The sequence below is a fragment of the Parambassis ranga genome, chromosome 12 (genome assembly GCF_900634625.1).
Source record: "Parambassis ranga chromosome 12, fParRan2.1, whole genome shotgun sequence".
Taxonomy (NCBI): Eukaryota; Metazoa; Chordata; class Actinopteri; family Ambassidae; genus Parambassis; species Parambassis ranga.
Genome location: NC_041032.1, coordinates 7315099 through 7339308, shown reverse-complemented (window position 1 = coordinate 7339308; position 24210 = coordinate 7315099). Strand labels below are relative to the sequence as shown.

The 24210-nt window shown below is 42.1% G+C and overlaps 1 pseudogene; it reads right to left on the bottom strand.

Annotated features, from left to right (window-relative positions):
- LOC114444099 (ankyrin-1-like) overlaps positions 1 to 24210 on the bottom strand; it is a 48673-nt pseudogene that overhangs the window by 10781 nt on the left and 13682 nt on the right.

The window sequence follows — 24210 nt, the reverse complement described above, 5'->3', positions numbered from 1 at the left end:
TTAGCATTCAGCCAAGAATTTGAAATTTGGTAAATAAACACATGAGAGCAAAGCCATTCCTTTCTATTGGACTCACTTTTTGCTCTTTTGCCCTCTCTGCTAGCCCACAGGTTGAGCAGGGCAGAGCTCTGGTCCAGCAGGGAGTTTGGATTCTCCACACGGATTCTGTTGATGTCGTCCACACCAAACTGAAGCTCTCGAGCCAACTCTGAAAAAAAAAGAAAAATTGCCTGGGTTATAATGAAATTACAAAAATTGAGTAATCATTTTACACTGAAAGCATCATAAAAATGAATGAATATATCAATACAAAATGCGAGTGCCTATTTCTGATGTTTGAAGATATATGACTCATTACAGAAAAACCACAGCAGTTCCAGATTGTAATTCCATGTTTTGCTGCAAATGCTCCTTACTAACCTGCCCAGCTCAGACCCAGCTGTTCAGAGATGATGTTGATTTTTATCTCGGTCCTTTCCATGGCGTTCACTGTAGCTAAAAAGAAGAAGATGAAAACAGCCAGTTTAGAAACTAGCAACGATGCATTCAAAGCCAGTGTCATGGAAGACTTTTTTATTTATTTATTATTTATTTACAGACTGGACTGTCCAAATATAAAGAATATCCTCCATACATAACATATCATTTACAAGATCAAAGACATGACACTGGCTTCATCTGCTATAAGATTAGTACAAATACTTACCTTAGAAAGAGCACTGCTCTGTAGGAGAAAATGATTAACACCCACCACATTGCTTTTATCCATACAATTCTCATTATGGGGGGGGAGGTTAGAATTTGGGGTTCATTCAGGTGCTAGTCCCAATAACCACAGTAGCATTCATTAATCATTACAGAGGTACTGAGGTGCAATGTAGCAGCGCTGTGTACTTGATAGACAGAAAAGGCCTTTCCCTCGGTGGTTCCCCACCCACCATAAGCATCATTTAAACTAGAATGGTCATGTTGTCTGTGTTCCTTTACCACAGGCCAGTGTAAGGACTCCTCTGTCTAGCTCCACTGCGAGCTCCTGCCCATTCTCAGTGCTAAGCTACAGTGCATTTGCTGACAGTATCTGCCGCCATGCCGTTGGAAATCGCAGTGGAGATACCAGCGCCATGCAAAACCAATCACAGAACTCATTCATTGACTGTCAGAGCTACCAGGACACTCAGGACAGAAAAGTTGCCGTGTGCCTTGGAGCCAGTTTGGTTCATGTTGGGAACTGCTGCTATAGTCTTCTGCTCACACATTCAATCTGATTTCCTCTAAAATGCACTGCAAGTAACTCTGGGGGCATACTGTGGAGCAGTGCATTGCATCCAAGGCTCAGTCTTTGTGCCATGCGTGCACGCGAGACAGATAAGGGAGAGTAGAGGGGGCAGAGTAAGAAGCAGGGGCTGTGGGTAAAAGGGGCAGTGCAACATTCAGCGCCCGTCTCTGCTGCATGTTTCTCAGGAGAGGGCTGAATGTTAGGCAGTGAGGACTCACCTACACCGGGCTCATTCAGCGCGCTGTACCGCTCTCTCAGGGCGAGAGGGGTTAAAGTTCGTCTTCGTTCCTCACTTCCAACAACCTAAAAAAAGGTTTGAAGAGTTCACATGTAAAATTAATACAATATGAGTTTCTTATTATGTATGTTTTTGTGTCCTTACCTTGACACAAGGTGGCATGGTTATGTTTAGGTTGCACAGTACGTGCTGCGTGTCCTCATATTTGGTGCACTTCCGCAAAAATGACAAAAAACCTGCAGCATCCTTGTTACTATCTCTGACCTACAGTTACACCATGAGAAATGGAGGAAGAGAAAGAGCAGAGGAAGGATACGGAGAAAGAAAAAAAGAAGAGAAATAATGTAGTGACAGAGAGAGAAGAGAAGTAAAGACACATAGAAAAAGAGAGAGCAAGGAGGAGGAAGAGAAAACAGACCAACACAGGTATTAGATCCCTCCACAGTGTCTCGAGTTTTGTGGCGCAGTTAACATGGGAGGAGAAGCAGGGGGGGAAACAGGGATGGAAGCAGTCCACAGGCAGGCGATAGGGAGAGATTTACCTGCACATTTTACCTGGACATCTGTCAGACCAGACAGTAACAGAGTGACCGTGAGAGAGAGAAAGAAAGACAGTGAGACAGACACATACAGACAGGCAAGGCCGCAAGATAGGAAGGCAGGCAAAGAAAGTGAGGGAGTCACAGGACATGCAAACAATTACCCAGGAAAGTCGACAGCAAATTAGGTAAGTTGTTTGATGTTCAGCTGAAAGTAATCATCTAGCTGATACTGAACAGTACTGTACATCACAATGACTAGCACACATGGACGGAGAAAGAGAGACGCTGACAGTACTTGAGAAACAAAAGTGTAAAACACAGAAATATGGTCACAGGGCAGACATGAACAGGAACATATATATGCACAGTATGAGAACAGATATATCATCTAGAGGGTTATTAAAATGCAGAAAAATCAAATGAATAAATGTGATTAAGAAGAAGGACTAAGGCAGTGGGTGTTTATTGTCACACGTGCAAGAATAAAATGTAAAAATATCATTTTATTTCTTGTTTTACTTCTTGTTTTGTTAAGAAATAATGATTCGACAATGATAGACATCTACATTTCCTTCATACTTTATGAATATATAAGACTCTATTTCTGCAGCTGTGTTTTTATTGTAGTGGTGTACTGAATGAGAACAGAGAGAGAGAGAGAGAGAGAGAGAGCTGGACTGTTATGAGTACATTAACATGCTAACAGTGAGAATTTCTGGTGATCAGCAGGTTCTGAACTGATGGCTCCTTGACACGTAAAATTGAAGCCAAATACTCTATGCACACATGGTAAGTGAAAGAGGGGCAGGCATATATGAACAGTTGAATGGGGACAGACCTTGACAGACACAGGAAGTCTGTTATCTCTGAAGGCCTGGAAGCTGAAGCTACGAGGCTGCTGAGTGGCCTTCCGGATGGGCACCAGGTTCCCAGAACACTCCAGGTGCAGCGGCATGCCCTCCATTAGCTGTAAAAAATGTCCAACATGATGAGACATACTATCGTCCTTTAATATTTAAGATGTTTACAGGAACCGCAATAATGATTTCTGTGGAAAGATAATGCCTTAAATGGACTAAGATGTCCTCAAATAAAAACCCCTCTGACCCCTGGGGACAGTCTAAGATGCATTATGATACGATGAGTCCTCAGCTGTGGATATTCCAGCACCACTGCACTAAAAACACTAAACTAAAGGGGCTGAGTCACCAGCTGTCCTGCTGACTGCAGCTGCATTTGAGGCCTTGAGGTTAAACAGCTGACACTGTGGCTGTGCCATGGTTGTGCTTTTGTCACGATTATGGCTGCAACATGCTAAGTACTGAAAGTTGTAAAACTATAGGCTAATATATTCGTGCATCACCCTGGTACAATGGAACACATCTGTCTAGGAAATACTGAAGGTTAAACCTGTAGGTCAGCTGGACACTGTACAGCTCCACAGACTAAAAATACAGCTTCTGCAGCTGCAAATGGACAATGAGTATTAATATATCACATAAAGTCTAACATCATCTGTCCTATTCAACCATGAGTATCGATAATCTAATCTGATTATCTTCAGTATAATCTGACTTAACTCTGACCTCAATATCTCGACTGCGAGCCACTTCAGTGAAGTTTTCATGCAGCTCCAGAGTTTTGTCCATCTTGTCATCGGTCATGCAGTAACAACGCAAGCGTCCTTCCCGTGCTTCATTCATCTTGGCAAAAATAACAAACTTGGCCATGTATGGAACGGCCATCAGCTCCCGGTATAGCAGGTTGGCAAAGGTCACTGCCTCAGCTGTACGTGGACAATCTGCCAGCCAGAATCTGGATAAGGGAGACGAAGAAGATAATGATAATATTCAGGTGTGTTCAACAGGAGTTGTGAAGGAGAGCGGACTCCTACATGTGTCTTAACTGCTGCTGAGTTGCTCACCTTGCAGACACATTGGTGGTAAAATTGGCACAGTTGTTGGCGTACATCAGTTTGGTAGTTCCAGTGATGTCCTCCCACTGAGCTGGTGCCGTTCCACCTGTGACACAACAACTGCATCATGTGACCAATTTCACAGATTCCCATATGGAAGTACAGGGGGGAAAAATGTCAAGTTAATCCTACCGATGACACTGCAGAGGAGGCGCAAGCTGGTGGTATCACCCTCGCCAGCATCACGAGGACTCTCCCTCCAAGACGGCGGTAAAGGAATGCGCAATCCAATTGGACGGTGAAATTTGCGTCGGCGTGGTTCGATGGTAACCACGGGGCTGAAGGTTGCCTGGTTACCAAGCTGCCTTGTCAGCAATTCATCAGGGATGGGTTGTGCCTGAGTTAAAAAGTGGTGAGGGACAAAACTCATTGATAAGATGCAGACAACACGGTTTAAAGGACGCGAGCTGAAAATGGCTGAGTACATAAAAATGTGAAGGATAACTTGAAGCAAAGCGTTGCATTTAAATCCAAAAGGGCATAGGCAAGGTGCAAAAGGAAAAAAACATGCAACATCTTAAAGCATCAAACTCACTGCCATACTCACGCATGCAACAAATTCATATTTCACACCTGACCCAGCTCAGATCAGTGCTTCAGCTCGGTCAGTGTGGCTCACAACTTAAATCAGGCAACTGAGGAGTGATGGATGGCTGGATAAAAAGGAAAAACATAAACAGACCAGCTTAAGGTAAAGCAAGATTCCATGCCATTTCCTTACATCAGTGTCCTGACAACAACGTAAACATGCTGAAGTGACCAAAACAACTGAAATGAAGAGCCTATAATCCATCATAATCTCTCTGTCATGGAAAACAAAGCCAAGCGGTGGTGTTTGAGTGAAAACGGATAGTCAGCATGAGTGTTTGCCAACTTCCCATATGTGTGTCTGTGGAGGTCTGGATGAGTAACAGTCTGTCGCACATTTGCCAAAAGCTCCTGTTTGGCAGGACCGACAACACGTGTTGCAAATGCTAATTTATAAGTAGTTAAAGTTAATGCCTCTCAGTGTGTTATGCATCCACAAACAAACAGCGAGGCCACGGGTAAGGCAGCTGTTGTTTTGAGATTCTTATGAAAAAGTGTGGATCTGCACAACAGCTATTCCCTTTTGTTTTTCATTACTATTCCTACCTGTAGCCCCAGCCTCACTCTCTTGGTGACAGCAGTTTCTGGGAAGATGGCCTCGACGTGTGGCACCAGTTTACTGGTCAGCCGGCCGCCCTCCGGGCCGATGACATCACTCTCCTGCTGAATGCGAGACACTACAGCGAAGTACAGGGGGAAGTCGGTGGAGATGATTCGACGGATTCTCTTTTTCTCAAGCTCTTCGTGACTCTCTAGGTCTGTGAAGACGTAAAACAGAGAACACAAACATTGAAAAAAAAACACTCCTGCTATGTATTTCCAGGGTCATACATCAAGATTAAGACTGACTTATCTGCAAAGCCTCATGAACAGTGACATCCATCATCATCACACTGACCTTCATCCATGCCATTCAGAATAGTCTCCAGCACTTCGTCGCCATAGCGATTGCGGTGTTCCTTCCACACAGAACCATTTTCACTACGGAGGACCACAAGCTCTCGGTCACCTCGGCCCAGTGAGGCAAAGTGAGGGATTTCCACTATGACAGGTCTGTGGAAATAATGTTAAATACAGGTTGAAACAAGCATAGGGACATGTTATAATCAAATACAGTAAGCTAACTAAGTCCATGTTTGACTCACCCAAGAAACTGCATACTGGATGGACCCAGGGAGATGATCCGGCTGGCGAGGCCCTCCCCCTCCACCAGCGGAGGAGGTGTGGTCAGTTTCTGGGGCTTGACGAGACGGCAAGTAATACGTGTAGGTGCAGCGCAGGTTCGAGGAGGGATGATCACACGCAGGCCGTGGTGTCTGCTGCCCCGCATGGAGCCACCTCGAGCATCCACCATAAAACTCACCAGGAAGCTGAGGAAGTCGCAGGGGTTTAATAAAAACTACATTCAGAGCTCATACTAATGAAGTGAATGTAACAACAAATACAACACAGGAAACATTTGCGGTTCATTTAGCAGTGTTTGGAATTGATCAGTTTATGCATTATGTTATTCATGAAGAGGACGTCAATTTACTGCCTGGTGCACTTTTCATTTGCTTGTCTCAGCAATGCAGGGAAAAACAGAGCATGTGGAGTGACTGCAAAGTTCAAGAATGACAGACCAAAAAAAAGAAATAGCTGTTTGATCCTGGATTAGACAGCAGCACCTTTACTACAAATGACTGTGTGTGACTGACGGGCTGACTCTCATCTTTCATCCCTCACTTTAATGTCTACTTCTTAAATGCTGACTGACTGTGTGACTCACATTTTAATTATGACTAAGCATGACTATAATGCTATGATATAGCTTTCGCTGTATATACCGTATAGGTGTTATAAAAGTGTATGTACACACATTTTGAGTACTTTGTCTCTAGTCTGCCAAAATGTAATAACAATCCAAAGAGGACAAAAAGCTCACCCAGTGTGAATAGGGCTGGCTACAGGGCTGACATTGTCTGATGTCTCTGTAGCTGGACTGCTTGGGATAAGAGAATCTTCATCATACTCTTTTGGCAAAGGAATGGGGGTGTGCTGAGGTCAGAGAGAAAGAGAGACAAAGGGAGACAAGCTGTGAAAAACCGGGAGGTAGTTAAATAACCACGACTGAAAAGATGCAGCTAGAGAAAAATGGTAGGAATGGACAGAGAAGAGATAAGACAGTGAAATGAAAGAAACAGGGCGAAAGCAAATCAACTAAAAGACAATAGCAGAAATCATAACATACTACTACAAGTATCTTGCTGCCCCAATAAATTTTAGTTGTCAAGGTCATGTTTGCCTAAAATTCACTCTGTAAATGAGTTAAGCATACCTGATCCAGCAAAACTGTCTCTGGTGACACACATGGGATCCTGGGAATAGCAGGAGAATAGGGCCTGCGATAGAAGAAGAAGAATTTTATCTTAAAAAAAGAAAGATCCGTCACATTTTACATGGCTATTATTCTTAAAAATAAATCAAAACCAGGCCAAAAGCCTTAATTTAGCAGCTGGTCTGCTCATGATATACTTACGTGGTACCCATGCCACCCTCAAAGTCTCTGAGGGTCTTCTTTGGGGAGAGAAAGTCATCATCCTGGTCCTTGAAGTCATCAAGCTTCAAATAGCGCGCGCCGTCCATCCCCAGCAACTCGTCTCCTGTGGGGAAAAATAAAGCGGTAAGGGAGGTGGAAGAAGAGGCAAAAAAAAAATCTGGTAAAAGAACAGGTTGCAAAAAAAGCACATAAGGAGTTAAGAAAGAAAAGGATGAGAACAGGGGAATACGGGCCAAAAAAGGATGATCATCTGAACTACACAAGCTAAATCAAGGCAAAATATCTGCCAATAAAATTTTTGACTTTTGTTCTGTTTTTTTTAAACATTCTTTCCCTTCAAATCAAATAATTCAGATCATTACACCTCTATCCTTCCCATCCCTTCATGACATCACAGGAAAAAAAAAAGGCCACAGAGCTTTTTCAAATTTTTAGTCCAAGCAATGCGGTCAAACCAACAACAACCAGAGCTGATGGAAACCAAAGGAGTGAAAGAAGACTGGTAAAGACAGTGAGTATTAAACACAGTTGAGGACACTGCATGGACGGCAAACTGCAAGGCACCTGGTGACAGCTTTTTTTAGTGAGCATGCCCATTAAAGATGAAATCACATGTGGTGATGGTTGTTTCTGTGTAGGAGAAAATACCTCAATTAATAAATAGGAATGAGACTGAAATAATACCAATAGTAAACACAATACGAGACAGAGATGATCACAGACAGTTTGACATCCATTAGCTGTTTAGGAAAACAGAAAAATGTTAAAGGAAAAAAGTAATTAAATTAAGTTTACGTAACAACAAGAAATGAAGCTCCAAATATTTATTTTTTTAAATAATTGTAGTAATTTAATTCTAATTCATTTTTTTTAAGCATAAATGCTGCTGCATAAACAGCAACTGTGCGTGTTGTTTTCAGGAGAGAGCCGCAGCTGCAGCACAGCATGTGTTTAATCAGTTTATGGATCAATTAGGCTCTAAAAGGCAAATGTGACAGCAATGCTAATTTGGAAAAGTTGGAGTCATTTGTCTTTTAAAAATGCAGAAATATTGGAGTTCTGTCAACAATAAGCCCACAAACAGATACGCTGATAAAAGGAAAATGTTGTGACTACATGCTGATGAAAAACGGACACTTTTTTTTTTTTTTTTTTTTTATAAATAAATCTCTGAACACGTTGGAGAGAATAAAAGATGAGAAGACTAGTAAACATTGCTGGAGTTGAGAATAGAACTGATTAGAAAGACAATTAGTGACAGACAGAGAAAATGAGAAAAGTGCAATTGGCAATGAAGGAACAAGTTCACTATAGCCACCGGACCGGACAAGGCAGAGAGATACAGACACAATCCTACCTAACGTTAGCTGGGCAACCCCTACAAAACAAATGGAAAGAAAAGGTGTTATAAACAGCCACATGTCAATATGTCCGTGTGCTTCCCATACAGTCTTCGTCTAGCAAAATAGCAAATCAGGGCTGAAAACAAAATGATCCAAGATGTACAGAGTTTTACCAGATAGCCTACCTTCATCCTCTGAAACATCCAAAATCTCATCAACTGTCTCTGGAAAACTCATCCGATGCTTCTCTGTGGTGATCTGTGAGGAGGCACACAGGAAGCAAATGAATTTGAAAGAAGGTGAGGAAGCTGAGCGTGATTAAGACAGGACTGAAGATCTGAGTCATGGCGTGTCAAGGCTACTTCTTGGTGTGCGCATGTGAACCATGCATGATGTATTGCTCACCGTGGAGACGGACTCCTCTGTAACCAGCTTAAGCACATCTATGACAGAGATGTAACCCAGCCGCTTAGCAATGCCCAAGGGAGATGTCCCATTCTACAGAAAGATGGATGAGAAACATTACTAAAAAGTCTGCATAGCTTTAACCAGTTTGACACAAAAACAACATTTTGTCATTTTGTCAATGGAAAAGATTATTTTCATACACTGTAATAATTATGGTTTAGTGGTGATAAGCTTAAAAAGAGAACATGTTCTCAGAGGAACGTCTCTAAAATAGACACACATTTCTGGTTCCTAAGAGAAAATACCATGTGAATGTTGAGTGTTGGAGCAAGGTTATGCAGTGTCTCACCGTAGTGATCTCATTGGGCTGGGCTCCGTGTTTCAATAATAGGGTAACAATGTCTGTATGGCCCTGCTGAGCTGCCTGGTGCAGAGGTGTGTAACCCATCTGGAGACACAAAAATAGGAGTCAGATGAAAGAGCAACGTTTCCATCGATGAGATTATAAAAAAAAAAAGTGATGACATGGAATGTTACCCTCGTCTTGCTGTTAACATGAGCCTGCTGCTGCAGAAGGAACTTCACCATCTTGATGTTGCCATAGTGACAGGCCACATGAAGGGGTGTGTAGCCCATCTGGGAGAAGGAGACAGCAGCTTCATTGTTAGCATATGTTGTCATGTTTGGACATCATTTTTAAACGTTTTGTTAAACCAGTGTGGTGTGTTTTACCCGTGAAGCAGCATAAACAGAGGCACCCTGTTTGACCAACGTGTCAGCAATACCCACATGACCCTCTTGTGCTACAAGATGCAGAGGAGTCAGGCCGTTCTGAAGGACAGAAAGAGTGAGTTATCAATTTATTCTGAAGAAGGAAAGATACATCCATCAAATATTACTTTCTGGGATCTACTCCAGGACTGCACCTTGTTGCCTAGATTTACGTTGGCCTGTTTGGAGATGAGCAGAGCCACCATATCAGGCCTTCCCTCCTGTGAAGCCAGGTGTAGGGGCGTGATGCCTTGGAGGGATTCTGCATTGGGTGTCGCTCCGTTCTGAAGAAGACAACTGGCCACTTCCATCTGGTTCTGCTTGGCCGCTATGTGCAGGGGGGTGTAGCCGTTCTGCAGAGAGAAAATAGGACACAAACCAGAGTGGGCATTGCTCCTCTAAGAACTGTCCATGTAGAATTTTACATCACCGTTAAAGTGAGGTGTCACACACTTTTTTGACCTGTTTTGTGTATTTTTGTTTAAATTGACGGGGTGGCATGTTGTGTCCGGCATTATATTGGTCTGCCAACATAGTGCCGATCTTACTCTGGCAGTGCTGTGTGCAGATCCTCCCTTGCTGACCAGGAGTTTTACAACATCCAGGTTGTTGTGATGGACGGCCACATGAAGGGGTGTCAGACCGTTCTGTTAATCACACACATACACATGTACACATATATAACACCACACACAGACATAAATATATGAAACACATACCATGGTAATCTGGCGAACTAAAATAAAATCCTGCTTCTCACAGGCTAGTTAAGTCTGCTTCGTTGTTTCTGGTGCACAGACCGTCTCACCTTGCCAGCTGCATTAGGATTGGCTCCTCTCTCCAGAAGGAGTTCTGCTACGTCCACCTTTCCATATTTAGAAGCCACATGAAGGGGAGTGAAACCTTTCTGCTCAACAGGGGAAAAAGTACACGGAGAGATGTTTACCATACCAAAAGTTCATTAAGAAGCATTCACTTTTTTGTGGACTTCGCTGAGAGATTTCTACTCTACCTTTGTCATCTTGATTTGCTGTGCTCCAGCATCCAGTAGAATTCGAATGGTGTGGACATGTCCTTCACGTGCAGCGATGTGTAAGGGTGTGTGACCTGCAGTTGTAGCCGAGTCAGGGCTGGACTTGTGTTCCAGGAGCAGCTTGACAAGCTCCTTGTGGCCCATGCGGGCCGCACAGTGTAGGGGGGTCTGGTCATCCTGAGCACACAGAGTGGAGAAATGGAGGTTAACTCATGTTTTAAACTAGTTTATGTGGACTGACTGAATATTGTGACAAATAAAGCAGCTTGTACCTTAGCCTTGGCGTCCACTTGTGCTGCATTCTGCAGCAGGAACTGAGCCACTTCACAGTGTCCTGCTCTGGAGGCCATGTGGAGGGGTGTCTCCACTTTCTGATGAAGAAAAATACACAAACCAATCACTTAAAGTACATTGTAGCACATTTCAACATTTCAAATCTTGTTATGGCTGTAGTTTAGGGTTTCATAGCACTTCAGGGGAGCCTGACTGACCCCCATGCAGCTGCCTTCCCCTGCCTGCTGCCAAGTGGCACCTCAGGCTATGACACCTGGCGGGATTTATAAGAAAGCAATAGTTCTCACCACATTGGAAGCATTAGGTGAGGCTCCTCTTTGAAGCAGGTTCTTTACAATGTTTAGATGACCCATGAACGATGCCACATGGAGCGGAGTCAGACCAGACTGTGCACACAAAGAGAAAAGAGAAACTCAACATCTACAAAGGTCAGGTCATTAGTTACATGTGACCGGGTGACATGACTGTTCTCAGTGATGGTGCCAGCAGATTGGTTTTAAAGTCGGTCAGTTTTCAAGATATTAAGATAGATGTCACTCATATAATATACGGTAATCTGTCACACACACAAAAAGAGACTGCTTCATGAGTTCTTTTACATCAGAGTGGATATTTGTTCATCTCAGTCTCTCCCTCGCGGTCACACTGTCTCACCTCTGTGACAGCTTCTAAGGAAGCAGAGTGCTTGAGCAGCAGGTCCATGGACCGCATGTGGTTCTTCTTGCAGGCAATATGAAGAGGTGTGAAGCCATTCTGGAGACACAGGAGGAGGAAATAGTTCACAACTAGAACACACATATATCAATATCCCTGAGAGTTTGGGATCTTTACGTACAAAGACTCTCTATAAGTTTATCAATCATTTAACTATAATCATAATTTCAGAGGGAACCGTAAAGCAAAAATTGCCACAAATAACCTCTTTTTAAAACAAACAAGCAGCATAGACTGTACTTAAACATTTAACATGCAAGTACATGTCACTCACCAGAGCACGTGCGTTTGCTTTGGCTCCCTTGTCCAGTAGAACTTTGGCCATGCGATGGTGGCCACAGTGGGCTGCTACATGAAGAGGGGTTAAATGGTCCAGTGTGATATCATCAATCTCAGCATTGTATTGCAGGAGCTGCCTGACACAGTCCATGTGATCCCCCTGAGCTGCCATGTGGATGGGGGACAGACCATTCTGTACGGGGGTGAAATTATAATTAACAGTGTTACAATTACGTGTGGATAATCTTGGCACGTTCATGTGACAAGAGAGTCATTAGTTATCAAAGTCATTAATTTGATTTAATTCGCTAAGTACTAGATTCTAGAAGTTAAACTCAGCATTTAACAAGAAGCCTTGATGATCGGTGATTACAGGCTTCAAAAGACAGCCAGAGTGAATGCAGCATTTCACTGAATTCATCAACCTTGGTTTTAGCCTGGATGGGAGCACCGTGTTCCAGCAGGATCTCAATGATGCGAACGTGACCATTCCTGGCTGCACAGTGGAGAGGAGTGAGCTCATCCTGCAAAGAAAGAGACAAAGAAAGACAGAGGAGGAGGTGTTAACAACATGTTAAACAGAAACATACAAATCCAGTATATAATAGGACAATATTAAGCATGCATAGACAGAACAACATTGAACATTTGGGCTGCACACTACCTTAGTTTTGGCATCAATCTGTGCTCCTCTGTCCAGCAGGAGTCTCACCATCATCACATTGCCCCTCCGGGAGGCTATATGAAGGGGTGTGATGCCATTCTAGAGAAGCAGGGGTAACAAAGGGGGTATCTCTCAACACAACAAAAGTAGAATGGGTAGCTACATGTATTGTTCATAAACATACAGGTACAATGTGTTCATGTTATTATTATATTATTCCCTTAACTCTCTTAACATGAACTGACCTTGGGGGTGAAGTTTACATTGGCTCCTCTGTTGAGCAGCAGCTGTGCTACACTCATATTTTCATAGTGAGCTGCAATGTGGAGAGGTGTGAAACCAGTCTGCAGAGAAAGACACACAAGCATAAAAGGGACAATTATAATCTATTTATATCACTACAGAATAACAGGGTCAAGATCATTAGACAGATTACACACAATTCAGGAAATTATAGTAACAAAATGATTTATTACTCATTAATAGAATTATTTACATTTAGCTGCATTGTGATGGCACACACACACACACACACACACACACACACACTTTAGTAACTATGTACCTTGCTGAGTACATCAGCGTTGGGGTCGTTCTGCAGGAGGACTGCGGCGGTGCGCGTGTCGTCGTTTCGTGCAGCGATGTGCAGTGCGGGGAGGCGGACTTTGCCTTTGGTGCCGTAGTTGATGAGCAGTGCCACGACGTTCTCGTGGCCCTGCTGAAGGGCCACCGCGAGAGGAGTGAAGCCATCCTGAGAAACAGAGGAGGTTAATCAGGACAGGTTTTTATTATTGACCATATGTTGCTTAAAACGGTATGAAAATTCAGACTGTGTACTTTCAAATGATATGCAGAATGTGCTAACTCCAACTGTAATACACTGGAAGAATTTCCACTAGGTCATAATTGTGACAGGGTTAAGAGGGGAGCAAGTAAGAATAGGATATAAAAAAGGAAATGATTATGAGGCAGGTTAAAGGGAGCAAGCGTGTTCTAGGTGATATTATATTCTTTAAGCAGATCTGAGTAGAGTTATAATACCTTTTCCTGATAAAATGTCTTTGGTGCATAAAAAGAATGAATTGGGACCAGCTGTGGCTTTTCATGGTTATTAAAAAAAAAAAACTAAAACAGCAGCAGACAACTTGATGGCATGATTTTCACACTCCTGGCACTTTATTTATCTCACAGCTCAGACACTCCTAATGTTTGAGGATGCAATTACTCATCATCAGTGTGGCTGGTCAGGACAGCCTCAGACAGAATAATTAAGCAGCCTGTTAGAGACACACATACCTCTGTTGGGAGACTCTGATTGGCACCGTTCTCAAGCAGGAACTTCACCACCTCTAAATGGTTCTCCTGTGCTGCCATGTAGAGAGGACTGAACCCTTTCTGTTAGGACATATATACATAATGTATAGTTACATATTACAACACCATTAAGATGTTTAACTTCTCATCCATCCTTGTTTGATGACTCACATGTGACTGGGCATTAACATTGGCACCATAGTGGACAAGCTCAGCCACCACTTTCTCCTGGCCTGCCAGCGCTGCGATGTGGAGAGCAGTGTTCCCTTTCTGGAGGTCACACAGAGAAGAAAATTAAAGTGAATGAGAGGACAATTATCACAGCCTAATGGTCTTGATCTCCACACTGCGGACTCAACACTGAAATCCATCTAGCCAGTGGAGGATCTTTGAAACCTGGATCATTTTTCTGTGTGCATGTGTTTTTTTATGTATGTTAGATATACGAAGACCCAGCAGTGAAAGGATTCAGGACTGATACTCAACAAAGCCTTCACCACTTTTAGATTGTCTAGGTCATGAGCTAGTGCTGACCAGCAGCTCCCCTGCCATGTTAAAAGGCTCACAGATTATGGGGAACGTTCAAGTGTTTGAGTTAAGAAGCATAGCAGCATAGAGAGAGAAAAAAATACCTTTGTTGTGGCTTCCAGCTCAATGCCAGAATGTAGTAGCTCCAAGACCATCTTGACATGACCTTCTTTGGAGGCCAGGTGTAACCCGTTAAGACCATTCTTAGAAGAACACAGAGAGATTCAGTTAGAGTTTAACAGAACAAATATATGGGATAAACCAGAAATGTGTTTACTAGCTTGAGTTTGCCAACACTATTGCACCAGCGGTAGAATAAGTACTGTAATCACACATGTCCCCGTCCTCTCCTTGGCCTTTAGAAGTGGTCTTTGCCTCAGTCCTGAACATTTAAGTACCTCATGACCTTTCAGATTTGCCCTTATTTAGTATTCTCAATGTGTTTGACTTCTGCTGCTGCTCAGACCCATACTTCAACTGTACTAAATGCATCTTCTTTACTGACAGAAATTCAGGAAGAACAAGCAGAGAGAGAGAGAGAGAAACTGTATCCTTCTGTCTCACACTCCTAAGAGGACTGTAACATATGCCCATCTTCTCCAGCTGTGCAGAACACCACTCGTCTACTTACTGTACCTCTAAAAATAGCTGATAAAGCCACAGCGACAGCATGAGAGGACCGAGACTGATGAGTAAGGAGTGGTGGGGGTGGTTGGTGGCAGACAACTGTTTAATCTCTGCATTGTCTGTCTGATTGTCTGTCTGTCCTCTTGTGTCTGTCTTAAAGACTTAGATGCTGCTATCAAACTGGCCACCAGGAGTCTCAGTGAGCCACACTCTTCTCCAGTTTCACATCATACTGCAGTGTCAGTCAATTCAAATGGGGAGCACAGCCTCTCTGCAAGCATGCGCACATGGAGGTAGGAAACACGCCGAGGATCAGTGGCAACTAAAAACACTGTGAAAATTAAGGCCTGTTCTTACACATCTGATTAAAACAGAGTTTTTACTGTTACTAACTTTGATTTTAATCTACTTCCTCTATATAAACAATCAGGACCTGTATACACAGCCACACAGGCAATTGCACAATGATGGAAGGAAAGTTAGATATCTGAATACATGAGGGTCAGAGAGTGAGAGTCAGAGGACACCATGGCTGAAGGATTGCAGCTATATCAAGGACAGGTTATTGCTGCAGAATCACATAAATCACATATAAAAATAAATATCATCTCTGCCCTTGCTTCAGCCATGAGACAAAAAAAAACCTCCATCAATATCATCATAAACAAAACAAAAAGGCAGCAGGAAATTGAGGTAAATTACCCATGTTAGGACATTTATCACAGTTAGTTCTGGATCTTAAATGTAATTATTGCAGATCTTATCGAAGGTTATTATTTAGCTGATAGCTCTTCATACCGAGACATTAACTAAAACCTGTAAAACCTTCCTGTTGTTTTAATAGTCATCTATCTTCTGTGTCTCCTTATCTCTCTGGTGCATGTGTTGTGTTAAGTACAACACATACTGGGAGGCATAACAGTTTGGATATCAGCGAGAGGGTTTTAATCCATTCATTCACTGACATCGTGCCACCACACAACCGTCCTAGATATAACACACTGCGACCAAGCCACAGCCACAAACATTCATTATTGTGTCCCTGCATATTTAATTGCCTGGATTTGTTGTGTTGTGATCCTGATGCAACATGCTGTAAGAGAGCAGACAGTGGGCATGCAGATTGAGGAAACCATAATCTAATATACTAAATTATTTATCTACACTACTTTACACAAAGACAGAGAATCAGGGGGGTCTAAGAGCAATGAATTTTTAATTTTCTTTTTTGGTCTTTTCTTTTTCGTCCTTAGCTGAGTCTGCAAAAACAGCCTTCCATTGAGAATACTGTGAGATAACTTTATGTGGTGTGTACCTCTGAGAACCAAACTCTGCAAACATGTGGTCTTTCTCACTTGAATATAACACCATTCTCTGTTCAACATGTTTCATAATCATAATTGCGGTGAAAGCCTTTTGTTATTCCCACAGTGTTTGGGGGGGGGGGGGGGGGGGGGGGGTCCGCCAAACGTTTCTCCAAAAGAGGCAGGCAGGCAGGCAGGCAGGCAGGCAGGCAGGCAGGCAGGCATCCATCCATCCATCCATCCATCCATCCATCATCTGAACCTGCTTGTCCAGGGGGCTGGTGCCTATCCTAGCTATCTACAGGTGAGAGGTGGGGTACATAGCTCGAAGCTTGGCAAAATAAATGATCATGTGACTTTTGAACTTATTGAGCTTTTTACTGTCAGGAATCAGGCTGGAACTAAAAAAAAAAGTTGTAGGACTGCACAGGCACCGTTTGTAACTGGCCACATATATTATTCCAAGGAGAGTGGTTAAACTCTTGGAGTAATATTTCACTTTCACTTTCTATTTTGTTCCACTGCAACCAGACAAAACTTTTTTTAATATGGTGCCTGTGGGCAAGTAATGAACTACTGGACCTGAGGGTGGTCTCAGACATACAGCACATAGAGTCATGAATTTCTGTGAATTTCTCCAGAGAAACATTAACAACTATAAAGCCATAAAACTCTTGTTCTGCTACTACAGTATCCACTGCAGTCCTACTGACTCACAGATGGTTGACTTTTTCCCAGAATGCATTTCAGTGAACATAAAGTATAATATCAGGCATTGATACTAAGTAAGAATTCATGTTGTGTGCTCCTTAGCTTATGTATTGCTGTGTAGGTGCTCTGTTTGTTAATCAATGTGAATACTGACTGAACGTTGTAATGGATTTAATATAAGCCACAATTTAATTTGGTGTTTTGTTAATTGAAATGTGTGGGTGGCACCCTTTTGACACACAAACACACACACAAGCAGATTTTAAGATCTTGGAAACGATCTTACTTGATTAGCTATGTTGATGTCAATCCCATTCTTGATGTGATCCAGAGCCTTGTCCAAGTTCCCTGAACGAGCTGCACGCAAAAAACTGGTGGCTGCATCTGCCTGCGGGAGTAACGGAGAGAACATGCAGGTAAACACAGAATGTAAAACACAACCACGCCTTAGCCCACTACCAAGGTTACACTGCACTGCATCTGTACCAGTATAAATGGCCTGAAACATACAGCAGATCCACACATATGCTCTCAATATTAACACCTCAGTATCAGGATGTACTTACACTAAAAGCCCAAGTCAGGCTGCCTATCTAAATCCATCATAATACTATAACATCACTCTAAGGCAAGACACAAGGCAGCATGCAGGAAATATGATACTACTGTGGAGTCATTGGTTTCCCTGCCCTCTGTAAGAGCCTTTAAATGTCAGACTCCTTTCAGGCGAGTTACGCCCACACTTTTGTTTGGCAGGCATTCATAGCACTCCACTGTCTGCCTGTGTGATCTCAGGCAGGAAAGCTCCTGTGGTTTGTGCTTGAACGTGTTTATACGCCCACCTCTGAATTCATTCATCAGCCAATAGTGTAATACAACTGACCTGCACAATGAGACATTTCCAATGCCCTGAAAGGGAAATGCTGTGTGCTCCTGACCCACCTCCTGCTCCTGCTCCACCTCCTGTCACCTGCAAAATTACTGATCTGTTGGAGCTGTTATTCCCACGTGGTTTAATTATACTTAACTGCTGAAAGATGCACAAGCCCTTCTCAAATTACTGAGTCATATTTTCTTTTCTTCTCACATCTCTCTATGTTCAGGGACCAACAATCTGTATTGTTGTAAAAAAAAACACATTAGATTTTAATCCAGCAAACATGCAAGCTTCTTTTTTTTTCTTCTTCTTTTGAACAACCTCCTCCATATATTTCACCACTGCTGAATTCACTCCCTGTTTTTCATTCTCATTTGTCCCCATTATATTCTTGTCACATGCAGCCTCTCCTCTGTCACGTCCTCATGGAATACTCTGAGTCATCTTACATAAATGGGCCATATGAGCAAACCTGTAACTAGTCACAACAAACATATAGGTTTCTTCAGATGTTTTGTTTGTTTACTTTTTTTTTACATGACTCAAGATCACTGTGAATATGCCAGTGTAGTAAAATATGGCAAATCAACTCTTGGTCAACCATAATTCATATTAACAATATTATAAAATCCAATAAAACAGCAGCGTTTAAAGTGACACAGCAAATAAACACAAGTACAATCATGCATACATTTAAGTGCTAACACTACAGTGATGGACCAACAAGGTACACAAAGCACATTAAGACACAAAGATGAACCTCAGTCTCCTAGATCAGACTGTGAAGATGGGTTAATGCCATCTGTAGTCATTGATTTTTGTTTTTGTAAATACATTGTCCAGTTTGTGTTGGGAACTAGTGGCCTATTATCAATTCTTCTTCCTAAAATAGTCACTATCTGGTGTCTTTGCTTTGAGTATGAGCACTAGCCTTGACTCCACATAAGAGAACTGAGAGATTTCAAACAGTGTCAGTGACAGTAGCCTTTCCTGCATAACAACCCAATGTGTGTTGAATGTTAATGCCCTTAATGTGGAAAACTAAGTGCTTCTATTTATTATGGTAACTTGTTAACTTAACGCTCCTCTTGTCCTCACAATGCAGCTTTTGAAGCTGTTGTGTGTGTGTTGGCTGCATGTATTTATTATATGTCGGACTTTCATTTTAGAGCCAAAAGCCATTTCAGACTTCACAGTTCGCTTCTTTGATGTTTCCATTCTTTTGTGCTGCAGTGTGTTCATGAGCTGTATTACTGATCTCCACCTGCATCCCTCCTCCTTCTCCTCTTCCCCATGACTCTTCTTCATGAACCAGTTTTCTATGTGCATTTATAATCTGCAATATGTATTTGTTTATGAATGTTGGTCAGTTTATATTTGTGTGTGTGAGAGAGAGAGAAAGTATTGAAAAGACAACATGAGCCACATTTAGCAGAAAATGAAAAATCCTGCACTACCATCCAGAAACTTGTTGTTGTTGCTGTCGGGCTGGAATCCATTTTCCTCCACGTTGCACTGCTGCCTCTATAGTTCCTACTTTTTTTTTTAACTGCTCCTTTCCTCCTTCTCTTCATTCTTCTCCTTTACTTGTAATCATCCTGTCATTTACACTAGATAATCAAATTACTCAAACCCGTCACTGCACACACTCAAACCTGCACGTCCCTATTTTCTCTCTCCTACTGCTTATTTCTGTGTAGGCTTTTTTTCCTATTTCAAATTTCACAGGACTAAACGAAGAGTAACCGAAGTTCTCCACCCTAGGGCACATTTCAGCTTCAAACATTTACCCATCAAGCTGGAGGACTACATGTTAACATTAATGCTCAACTTTCATGTGCAGTGTTTTATTTTTAGTAATTCTCCACTGTGGAAATAAACAACATAAACAAAACCAACCAAGGTCAATTTGCAATGAGACACCACAATTTGTTTGAGCATACCATACTGCCACTGCAAGTAACTTATAAGCTAGTATGTTATGTTGATTCTCTCTCAAAATCAAATCTACAAATGTGATGTAACAAAGGAAAGTCAATGTGTTTGTATTCACTCTGAGGCTGTGGCTCAAGAATCCCATGATGCCCCTGATGGTCAAACACAAACAAAGAGTGCAGGGATTGTATTTACTGTCTTATTATGGAACCATAATCCTCGGGCTCCAGCACAAACCTCTCAGAAGCCACAATACTGCAGGAGAAATGAGCCACAAGAGCTTAAAACTCAACGCACCACACCACCACACAGTTAATGAAAGAAGCAGACCAGGCAGCATGTATGCAAAGTTTGCATGACAATGTTGACACAAGCGAGACATTATATTTAAAATTATATTTAAGCTGGTCTGGCAACATTTCCATATGTAACAGATTTCTGTATGACAGCCAGTCACGGCACCGTGAACCCTCTATCCTGGAAGCTTTTGAAGATTTCCTGCACCGTGGGCCTCCTCTGACAGAAGTCATTGGCATAACGCTGGATATGTGTACTTATTGTAGTGACAGCTCCTGTCACTTCTCATTTTGAAATGAGTCCTTGTGTCACTTCAAGTTGAGACTTCTCCTCACAGTTCAACATGCATCTCATCTCGTTTCACACTGTAACTTGGTAGGTGGCTTGTAGGAATATACAGTCTCACATCGGAACGTGTCACAGAAACACAGGGCGACGGCGTAAAATGTGTTAGTATAACAGTAAAGAATCTATAACTGTGAGATGCTGACTTCTTTGATCTGTTTTATTCTAGTAGGAGGCTGAAATGGACACAGGAGGACTCTTACATTTTTTCTACATGTGGGACTGTTTTTAGTTTTTTTAAGACTTAAACTTCATTTTCAAATTTTTATTTTATGGTAAAATTATACACACAGAGACTGTAGAACATATGTTCACATAACAATGAAAAACAAATTATATATAATTTGAACGCCAAAAATATTTAAACACTCATGTCCACTCATTAAGTCTATTCCAAGACAAATTTCTCATTATTTCAACATAAATTGCTCAACCTCATTACAGTTTGTCTCCCAATTATAGGTTAGTGTGGGAGAAAGAGAGACACATGTTACTGTCGATCTTTTCAATGAGATTAGCTAAGAGGCCAGGTGCTATAGAGGCTGAAGCAGCACATTTTGAATCTATTATGATAAATACTGGTGGTACAGAAGCTGATTACTACTGGGGATAGAAAAATAGTGGTCTATTCACATAATAATAAAAGAATACATATGAAGACAAATTACCTTCAAACACACGCACAAAACCCAAACTAAAAATAGCGGCACAGACGCCACAGTATGTTAGCGCTGGCACCAACAGGGAGGGAGATGGATCACAGTAATGAACCCTCATGGGTTTAAACAAAGACCCACTTCCACCACAGAAGACAGATTCCCAGGCACACACACACACACTGAAAACAGGGACGGCCGCAAAATATAACAAAGCAGAGCAGGGGGGTAGATTTACACACAAAGCGTCGGCACACATGATTTTCAAGACGAGAAGCCTCGCAGGCCCTGGTTGACAAGTGCAGCACATAGATATGAGCACCATAAAAACAACAACAATCTGTATGTTCATATTGTACAGCAATAAGTAGAATTAGATGCAGTAACATATGCACAAGCCATATGGGCGAGTTGTTTTACAAAGACGAAGAAACCTCCACACCTGGCATCGTGACTGCTGCGAGCAGCACAGGCCTATAGGGGGCCTTATGATAATAATTTACTTTTAGTGGGTATGTGTATAATCTTAGTAGAAGGACCCAGTGAAGCTCATAAAAGATGGTGATGAAAATATGAGAAAATTTGATGTACTTGACTACTGACTTTTTCAGTCATACATCCTTGTTTGTGTGCTTTTCTGCTCTTCAAGTGTTACAATTAAACATGAACTTATAGCTGGGCTAGGCTCCAGCCCCCCATGACCCTGAACTGTAGGACAAAGCGGGTTCAGATAATAGATGGATGGATGGATTATATTGGTAAAGGTCAGGCTGATTAATGAACAAAAGTAATATCAGTTTAACTCCCAACATCATTCTATGTCAATAAATGAAAGTAAACTAGCAAGAGAAGAGCTACATAATCTTTTGAAAATACTAAGTGTAAAACATTAAATTAGTAGGATCACTTCATTAGTGGGGTGACATATTTTTTACATATCCACCCAGGGAAATGAGGATCAATTGAACAGCATGCCTATGCTGGGCAAGATGAAGTCACGGCCTCCAGAATGAAAAATCAATAGTACCGCAGGCACTACGGAGTGGGAGTTGATCCAGTATTGATGGACGGATGGTCAGAGTGTCAGAGGAGAGCAGATACAGGCCTGTGCGTACATTCCTGTTCCTGAAGAGATGACAGCCAGACTGAAATTTAGCTAGATTTATACACACAAGTGCAGAATGCACTGAGAAACACTTTGTAGCTTGGCTTTTTGAAACTTTAGATTGCACAAAGAAAGACAGCCCTTCAGCTCAGAGGGCTAACAGTTACTCAGATGTCAGATTAGCTTGTATGCTAGTTAATCATATGCACAGAGCTTTCTAATGAGGGTCGTTCATAAAGATGTTTGATATCAAATAAATCCACATGCTAATTAATCAGGACTGCACAGCACAGATTGAACAAACACCTACCAAACAACTGCTGCTCCAAACTGTAAGTGTCTGTGCACACAGCTTATGTCCCAGTCAAAGCATTTAGTTTCCATCACTGGCCTATAGCCCAGTAGACCAATCTAACATTTGCTCGTACAGGAGTGTTCATCTGGAGTTTAGTTGCCCCTTCATCTTAAAAATAAGAAGAACAGTGAAAGAAAGACCGAATAAAAGATTAAACGATGAGCATATTTTGCCTCTCACTAAATTCTATTTTTCCCCTGAAATGATGAGACACATCAAAACGAGGATCTTCCTGTTGTCTTCTCTGTTGCTGCACTAAAACAGAGCCTCTGAAATATTTATAGACTCCGTCAGGCCACTGCTTCTGCAACCCATTACAATCAAGCATGCTTTCCCTCATTTTTTATAAATATATATATATATCGATGCCTGACTAAATGCACATCTTACACAGACACATACCTCCTGCATGCTGCTATTGACAATGCTAGCAGCGAACATACTAAAAACACAAGAAATCCTACTTACTGCACACACATATGTACATGATTCATATTGCACAGCCTGCCTACTGCTGTGATTATAATCATATTATCATCATTACACATGCTACTGAAATTTTACTCATGTTAAAACTACTGTCTCCTGTTTTCGGCTTGTCCCATTTCCTGTTTGAAATTGCACCTCCACCTGGTTCTGCCTCTCCATGACTTCCCTTTTTCTTTAATACTCTATTACATGCTGCTGCCCGCGGCACAGAGAAAAAAAGAGAACAATAAATTGACAAGGTGAGGCAGCCCTGAACTCCTGGATTCACAAGCACGTCTTCATTTGCTCTGCTACACTTCTACCCACTCATTCTTGTCACTGCTCCTTTAACTTCTCTCTCTCTCTCTCTCTTGTTCCTTTCTAGCTGTCACACTTTTGTTATAGCTTTGTGAAGCCTCTCTTTTTTCTCTCTCACCCTCTCAGTCTGCCTCCTCTCTTTCTCTCTCTCTTTTCATAACCTTTCAATATTTATGAGCACTGCAGAAATGCTACTAGCAAAGCATGCTGGGTAGTGCTGTCCCTCAGAGTCTGCTCCTGACGTCACCACTGTGTGTGTGTGTGTGTTGACATTCTGGGCTCTCTGCCCCGTCTCAGTATCAGAACCGAAGTCAAGCGCCCTGCCAGCACACCTGATATCAGAAAAACACATTTTAATAGAGCGCAGGAAGTACTGTGTCACAAAGGAATTCAGGGATGAACTAACACTCAAACAGGGTGTTGCGTGCACAGAATGACGCCATTAAAATCAGGCTGTAATGTAGGTCACTGTACCTCAAGATTCAGTACGTATTAAAGCAATAATAATCAATTTTGGTGTGACAATGAATGAAAGTTGGTTGAACTAACTTGCAGCTGTCAGGCACATTCTCACCTAATGGAAATGCTCCATTTGTTTAGGTAATGTATGGTGTAGAAGAAAAATCAATAAAGGCACTCCTTAGTAATGATGACTGTATGTGGATATCGATACGGTGAATTGTATGTGTCTGTGTAAAGCAATATA